This window comes from Triticum urartu, chromosome 2A (assembly GCF_056163025.1).
Source record: "Triticum urartu cultivar PI428250 chromosome 2A, HENAU_Tu73, whole genome shotgun sequence".
NCBI classification, from domain to species: Eukaryota; Viridiplantae; Streptophyta; class Magnoliopsida; order Poales; family Poaceae; genus Triticum; species Triticum urartu.
The window spans coordinates 43,868,934-43,877,433 of record NC_141874.1 but is presented as its reverse complement, the minus strand read 5'-3'; the positions used below and the strand labels follow the sequence as shown (position 1 = coordinate 43,877,433).

Here is an 8,500-nt window from a genome sequence, read left to right as displayed (position 1 = left end):
AGAACCAAACTTACTCACGTAACCCTTATGAGCCGGGTGTTGCTGTCTGGAGCACTGGCGGGTCATCATGAAACAAAAAATAAAACATGAACAAATATCCATTAGCCCCCAAGTGCAAAGTACTATTGCTTGCAAAGTGCTTGGGACTTAATCATATGAAGGAGTTTAGGAAAAATTCTGCAATAGGCATTAGCCCCCAAGTGCCAAGTGTTGTTGCTTGCAAAAGACTTGGGACTTATATTCTTGTATTTCTATTTTGAATGTGTTTTAACCTTAACGAGCTCAGATCTTGGTCGAATACGCCGTAAATACTGATCGTTAAGAGTTCGGTGGGTCAATCAGGATTACCTGATGGAGTTGAAGCAACTGGCTATAGGTAGGATGACCCAGAAAGGTTATGTTCTCTTTGGTCGAATATGCCTATGTTTGAACAAACCTGGTAAAGAGGGTAGTAACGCTATGTTCTCTTTGGTCGAATACGCCTATGATTGAATAGGAAACCCCCAAGTGACATGCTTACAAATTGTGCTCGTCGGGGACCTATGTTTGAGCTGTGCCATGCATCCAACTCTCTTTGGTCCCTGAAGTTTGGGCGTCGAGCCTCTTAAATGAATATGATGATAAAGATTCAGCTTCATAAGCCGCCTTGGATGAGCCGGAGCACTAAGTCGCCTTCTTAAAAGGTTCCGGTTTTGACCCGGCGGTTGTGATAATGACGTAGGTCTTGCTGATAAATCGCCGAACGAGCTGCCGCAAGATCACGCTCCTCATCCAATAGGTCAAGTGCATCTTGACGTGCCTTTTCATTGTCGGCCTCAACATAAGCCGCCACCCGGGGTGAATCGTGACGGATGTCACTAGGGAGAACCGCCTCTGCTCCATAAACCATGAAGAAAGGTGTGTAACCCGTTGATCTATTGGGGTTGTATTGATACTCCATAATACTGAGGGTAACTCCTCTACCCAACAACCCGGCATTCTTTGCAAAGGAATCATAAGTCGGGGCTTGATACCTCGCAGAATCTCTTGATTTGCTCATTATGCCTGACCGTTGGACTGAGGGTGAGCCACAGAGGAAATGTCAAGCCAGATGTGCTCTCGTTGACAAAAAAATTCATGGCGCCTTTAGAGAGATAAGTACCATTATCTATTATAATGTTGTGTGGAAAACCAAAACGGAAGATCACCTTCTTCATGAATTAAATGGCCGTTGCTGCATCACACTTACTAACCGGTTCTACTTCGACCCACTTAGTAAACTTATCGACCGCCACCAAAAGGTGGGTCTTCTTATCCTTGGACCTCTTGAAAGGCTCAACCATATCAAGCCCCCAAGTTGAAAACGGCCAAGTAATTGGAATCATCCTCAATTCTTGAGTCGGCACATGAGCTCGTCATGAAAATTTTTGACAACCATCACCCTTGCTCACCAAATCCTCTGCATCAGCATGAGTTGTCAAACAGTAGAACCCATGATGAAAAGCCTTGGCTACAAGAGATTTAGAGCCGGCATGATGACCACAATCTCCTTCATGAATTTCCCGTAGAATCTCACAGCCTTCTTCAGGAGAGACACAATGCTAAAATGCCCCTGTGACACTGCGATAGTGCATCTCCCCATTGACAATTGATATTGACTTAGATCGCCGGGTTATCTGTCTGGCCATGGTCTCATCCTCTGGCAACTCACCCCGGGTCATGTAAGCCAAAGACGGAACCGTCCAATCAGGGATAGCATGAAGAGCTGCCACCAATTGTGCTTCTGGTTCAGGAATAGCAAGATCCTCCTCTATAGGCAATTTGACAGAAGGGTTAAGCAAAATATCCAGGAACGTGTTAGGTGGCACCAGCTTATGCTGAGACCCTAGCCGGCTTAAAGTATCAGCCGCCTCATTCTTCCTGCGATCAACATGTTCAACTTGATAACCTTTGAAATGACCCGCAATAGCATCAACCTCTCGACGATAAGCCGTCGTGAGTGGATCCTTACAATCCCAGGTGCCAGAGACCTGTTGGGGTGCCAAATCTGAATCACCGAAGCACCTCACCCAGCTTAAATTCATCTCTTTAGCCATCCGAAGACTGTGGAGCAAGGCCTCATACTCTGCTGCATTGTTAGTACAAGGAAACATTAACCGGAGAACATAAGAAAACTTGTCACCTCGTGGGGAAGTCAAGACAACTCCAGCACTATGGATACGTCCAACAAAGGCATGTTTTACGGCAGGTTTAACCCGGGCGGGTCGTGCATGCTGAGTCATCTCGATGATGTCGGTGCAGATGTCCAGCTCAGGGCCCAGTTCGCCGATCTTGCCGATGAAGACGTGGATTCCGCCGAAGGGGGCCCGATACCCGTACTCAATTGAGCCGGCCTTGGGACCCTGGCCTACGTCGTCGATGTAGAGCTTGCTGCGGCAACTCTTGGTCATCTAGCCCATGGTGTATCCCTTGATCCCTCCGAAGCTGCCCTTCAAGAACACAAAACCACCATGCGCGAGCCCCATGGTGGGCGCCAACTGTCGTGGAAGTGTCACGGCAGATGTCCTCATGGAAGGACTTAGTTGTGGAGCCATTGCGACGAGGTTAGCTTAAAGGGGTTAAACAGGACAAAGGACATGAGGGGTTTATACTGGTTCGGCCCCTTGCGGTCAAGGTAAAGGCCTAGTCCAGTTTGAGGTGGTATTGCTAGGGTTTCGATTACCAGGGAGTAGATATGCTTTGCCTGGCTCTCAATTTGTTGTTTCTTGCCCTAAGCCACCGCCGGGTCGTCCCCTTATATACATGGGTTGACGCCCTGTGGCCTACAGAGTCCCGGCCGGCTCATACAAACATGTCCGGCCCGGTTACTTATCTTACATGCCTTACAGTACAAGTCATACATACATGGCGGTTTACTCTTACGGAGCTTAAGCCGCCTTCGAGCCTGGGCCTTTTAACTAGCCTGTCTTTACGAACTGCCATCTGCAACATACTCTTGGGCTTCAAGGAGATGAACCGCCATTGGGATAACCCGGCCCCTCCTGGGCGGGTCATATCCAATAATCATATCCCCAAAACAAAGGATAAACATCACATGCAATCAATATAAGTGATATGATATGGCCATCATCATCTTGATCACCATCGTCACCGGCCCGACACCTTGATCTCCATAGTAGCATCATTGTTTTCTCGCCAACTATTGCTTCTACGACTATCGCTACCGCTTTGTGATAAAGTAAAGCAATTACATGGCGATTGCATTTCATACAATAAAGCGACAACCATATGGCTCCTACCAGTTGCCGATAACTCTGTTACAAAACATGATCATCTCATACAATAAAATTTAGCATCATGTCTTGACCGTATCACATCACAACATGCCCTGCAAAAACAAGTTAGACGTCCTCTACTTTGCTGTTGCAAGTTTTACGTGGCTGCTACGGGCTGAGCAAGAACCGTTCTTACCTACGCATCAAAACCACAATGATTTTTCGTCTAGTGTGTTGTTTTAACCTTCAACAAGGACCGGGCGTAGCCACACTCGATTCAACTAAAGTTGGAGAAACTGACACCCGCCAGCCACCTGTGTGCGAAGCACGTCGGTAGAACCAGTCTCGCGTAAGCGTACGCGTAATGTCGGTCCGGGTCGCTTCATCCAACAATACCGCCCAATCAAAGTATGACATGCTAGTAAGCAGTATGACTATTATCACCCACAACTCATTTGTGTTCTACTCGTGCATATAACATCTACGCATAGACCTGGCTCGGATGCCACTGTTGGGGAACGCAGTAATTTCAAAAATTTCCTACGCACACACAAGATCCATCTAGGTGATGCATACCAACGAGAGGGGAGAGTGTTGTCTACGTACCCTCATAGACCGAAAAGCGGAAGCGTTATGACAACGCGGTTGATGTAGTCGTACGTCTTCACGATCTGACCGATCTAGTACCGAAAGTACGACACCTCCGCGATCTGCACACGTTCAGCTCGGTGACGTCCCACGAACTCTCGATCCAGCTGAGTATCGAGGGAGAGCTTTTTCAGCACGACGGTGTGATGATGGTGATGATGAAGTTACCAGCGCAGGGCTTCACCTAAGCACTGCAATGACTAGAAGAACGCCCGTGCGTTGCAACGGGTAACATTTCCGTAACTTTAAGAGTTTAATATTAATCATGTTAATATTACATTTAATATTCTCATACATATCAAGTGACATGGGCGACCTTTTTTACCATCAAATCCTCACACACACACTCTTTCCGTCCCTCTTCTTCACGGTCTCTCCCCCTCTCCCCCCTCTCTCTCTAACACACGCACATATCCATCTTATTGGGTATGAGACCATAATCCATCTATCTCACACACACACGCTAGTGCATAACAATATGGATTAGGTGTATTATATTTGCCACCACAACTAAGGGAATTAATTTCATGTAAATTGGCCAGTCACAGCTCCATGACAAACAATGCATCTAAATTCTCAGCGTTATTTTTATGTAATATGCTCTCTCTCTCTCTGATATTATAGGACCAAAAACTTTTACCAATTACCGTACTGTAGAACACCACACTCCTCACTGCATCGATGGGTGGTGGGTGGTGTCTCTCCTCTACCGCCGTGGACCTGTGCTGGCTTGAGTCCATGTCCGCCGTTGGCCGCTGCTCGCATTTGTCACACCCATTGCCCAAGCCGGCGTTAGGAGCAAACTCAATAGCCTTGCCCACCGTCATGGCTCCATTCCACGAGATCGAATCAAGCATCATAGAGTTCGGGGAGGAGTAGCATTTCCACCGTCAGCTCCTTGCTGATGTATTAGTGTAGAGTGCGGGGAGGACACGGAACGTAAATACCTGGGATTTAGCGCTGGTGGCGAGAACGACCGACACGGCCTCCTTGCGCCGCTCCTCCCTGCCCGCCCTGCTTTGGGGACCCTAGCGCCCTGCCCTAGGGTTCCGCGCTGGCGGCGGCGGTGGCGACGTTTCCCTCAACAAAAAAAGCACGTCTCATGTCCGGCTTGTGCAGGAATCAATCACCAAGTAGGATCAGTAGTTCCGTCCCGAATTGGTTATGTTGCAAGTCCTAGCTATAGCTATATATACATATTACCCTGCACCCCTATAAACAGTACACCCAGAGACCAATAGAAAGAACAGCGGGCATGAGGCATGCCTGTGTGTATCAATTGCTTGCGCGTATCCGTGTTGCTTCTAGTAGATCGATACTACATCAATCGTGGTTAGCCAGCTACGTCCAATCTATTCGAGTGTTTTCGTCTGCGTACGTGTTTTTCTGGTATATACTTCAGAATTCAGTCAGTCGGGGGCGGGATGTCTAAGCAAAGAAGGCAGGGCGAGGAGGATGAGCCCAACTACTACCACGACCGCAGCGGCAACAAGGAGAAGAGCCTCTATTTGGTTCTAGACGACTGGCACAAGGGCTTCACCATCCGCAAGATCGATGCCGACAGTCCCGACCTCAGCGCCCCCCTGTCCTCTGGCTAGTGTCACCTGAGCGTGGCCGTGCCATGTAGTTCGCAGCCCTGGGCAGCAACATCATTGCCATGAGCAACATACACGCCGGAACCCTCTTCTACGACACTGACACCGCCGGACTGCCCGTCGGCCCTCCCGTTCGAGACGCACTGCTTTGTGGCTCCAACACCTTCATGACATCCGGCGCCGGCGACGCGCTGTACGCGTTCGCCTTCCACTTCATGGAGCGGCCTGTGTCCTTTGAGGCGATGGTGAAGCCACCGATGACGGAAGACGACGACCTGCTGCCCACCTACTGGTCCTAGAAAAGCATGCCAACGCCCTTCACCAAGGACGAGATGATCTTCTCCTACACGCTGCACCCGGACGGGCTCACCATATTCGTGTCCTCGTGGAGCAGGGCGGTCTGCGGCACGCACTCCGTCGACACCAGGAGCTGCAAGTGGAGGCGCCATGGGGAGTGGATGCTGCCTTTCAGAGGCCGAGGCTACTTCACCGCTGAGATAGACGCATGGGTCGGGCTGCACGAGGACGGCTACGTCTGCCCCTGCCAGGTTGCCTCTCGCAGCGGCGGCACCACGCAGCAGCCGGAGTGGAAGATGGCCGACGAGCGTAGGATGTGGATCCCGTGGCATCAGCTGGAGTTTCGCCTGCGTCGGATGTGATGGCGTGGGTGGAGTACCGAGGAGTTGCCGGCGTCGGCCACGGCCTGGGGCACAGAGGACTCCTCCTAGTCAAGGAGATCGGAGAGAAGAAGATGATGGCAGCGCGAGGACACATGAGGGTAGACGTCGAGAGGATCGGCCGTCTAGGCTCGTGAGGAGGGCAGCGGTGTGAGGATCGAGTTAATGGTACCGTGTACAAAAATCCCATCAAAACAAGTAAAATATACCAGCAATGCTTGATTGATTCTGATTTAATTTTTATAGGCATTTTCGGATTTGTAGGGCATGTGCCCACGATACTCGCATGCTGTACCTTTTTTTGACGTGCATGATTCATGATAAGAAATGAAAATCACATCAATGTAAGGAAATATCCCATCAATGCTTGATTGATTATGATTAATTCTTTTATATGGTAACTAATCCGATGGGTTTATATGGGCGGTGAAGCGAAAAGGTATGTGGGAGGGGAGACGAAAAATAACCGGTCAGAAAAAAATGAATTAGTTGTTGCCTTGTATGTTTGGTTTTGATATTTGAAGATTGATTACCATCTGTTAGTTGGGTTACCAAAGAAGAAATCAATCACCATATGTGAATTCATTGTGTTACCAAATAAACATTGGGTTTGTCCGGCCAGTGGGAGGGGGGCGAATAAAAAACCGACAAAAAAAACCCGACAAAATTGGGAGGTGGGAGCAGGTACCAAATAAAACCATGGTAGGTGGGACGAAAATAAACCATACGAGGCTACCAACTGCTTCATTAGGAGTAGAGATTGGTTGGTTCGATTTTTTTTGCATGGGGGGCACTACCTGGAAGGTGGGAGGGAGTACGAAAATAAACCGTCTCGGCTGAGCGGGAGGTGGGAGCAAGTACCAAAGAAGTACCAAAAAAGACCGGGTGAGGTGGGACGAAAATAAAACCCAGAACGCGACCTACCAACTGAGACATTAGGAGTAGAGATATGACCGAGGTGGATTATGGTGGAGAGGGGCACCGCACACGACTAAGACAATTGTCTGTTATGTGTTCTAGGGTGCCCCCCCGCCCCCGTATATAAAGGAGCAAGGAGGAGGCCGGCCGGCCCTATGGCGCGCCAAGGAGGGGAGGAATCCTCCTCCTACACTAAGGCCCATCTAGGCCCACTAGTTCCCTGGGGGGGGGGGGGTTTCGGTAACCCTCCAGCACTCCGGTTTTCTTCGAAATCACCTGGAACACTTCCGGTGTCCGAATATAGCCGTCCAATATATCAATATTTATGTCTCGACCATTTCGAGACTCCTTGTCATGTCTGTGATCACATCCGGGACTCCGAACAACCTTCGGTACATCAAAACACATAAACTCATAATACCGATCGTCACCGAACGTTAAGCATGCGGACCCTATGGGTTCGAGAACTATGTACAAATGACCGAGACACATCTCCAGTCAATAACCAGTAGCGGAACCTGGATGTTCATATTGGCTCCCACATATTCTATGAAGATATTTATCGGTCAAACCGCATAACAACATACGTTGTTCCCTTTGTCATCGGTATGTTACTTTCCCGAGATTCGATCATCGGTATCTCAATACCTAGTTCAATCTCGTTACCGGCAAGTCTCTTTACTCGTTCCATAATGCATCATCCCGCAACTAACTCATTAGTTACATTTCTTTCAAGTCTTATAGTGATGTGCATTATCAAGAGGGCCTAGAGATACCTCTCGGACAATCGGAGTGACAAATCCTAATCTCGATCTATGCCAACTCAACAAACACCATCGGAGACACCTGTAGAGCACCTTTATAATCACCCAGTTACGTTGTGACGTTTGGTAGCACACAAAGTGTTCCTCCGGTATTCGGGAGTTGCATAATCTCATAGTCATAGGAACATGTATAAGTCATGAAAAAATCAATAGCAACATACTAAATGATCAAGTGCTAAGCTAACGGAATGGGTCAAGTCAATCACATCATTCTATAATGATGTGATCTCGTTAATCAAATGACAACTCATGTCTATGGCTAGGAAACTTAACCATCTTTGATTCAACGAGCTAGTCAAGTAGAGGCATACTAGTGACACTCTGTTTGTCTATGTATTCACACATGTACTAAGTTTCCGGTTAATACAATTCTAGCATGAATAAAAAACATTTATCATGATATAAGGAAATATAAATAACAACTTTATTATTGCCTCTAGGGCATATTTCCTTCACATTATGCTAAGCTAACGGATGGGTCTTGTCCATCACATCATTCTCCTAATGATGTGATCCCATTCATCAAATGACAATACATGTCTATGGTTAGGAAACTTAACCATCTTCGATTAACGAGCTAGTCT

The 8,500-nt window shown here is 48.1% G+C and overlaps 1 pseudogene; it reads left to right on the top strand.

Moving 5' to 3' along the window:
* Positions 1 to 5,239: 5,239 nt before the first annotated feature.
* Positions 5,240 to 6,156, top strand: LOC147983473 (uncharacterized; annotated as a pseudogene).
* Positions 6,157 to 8,500: the final 2,344 nt, after the last annotated feature.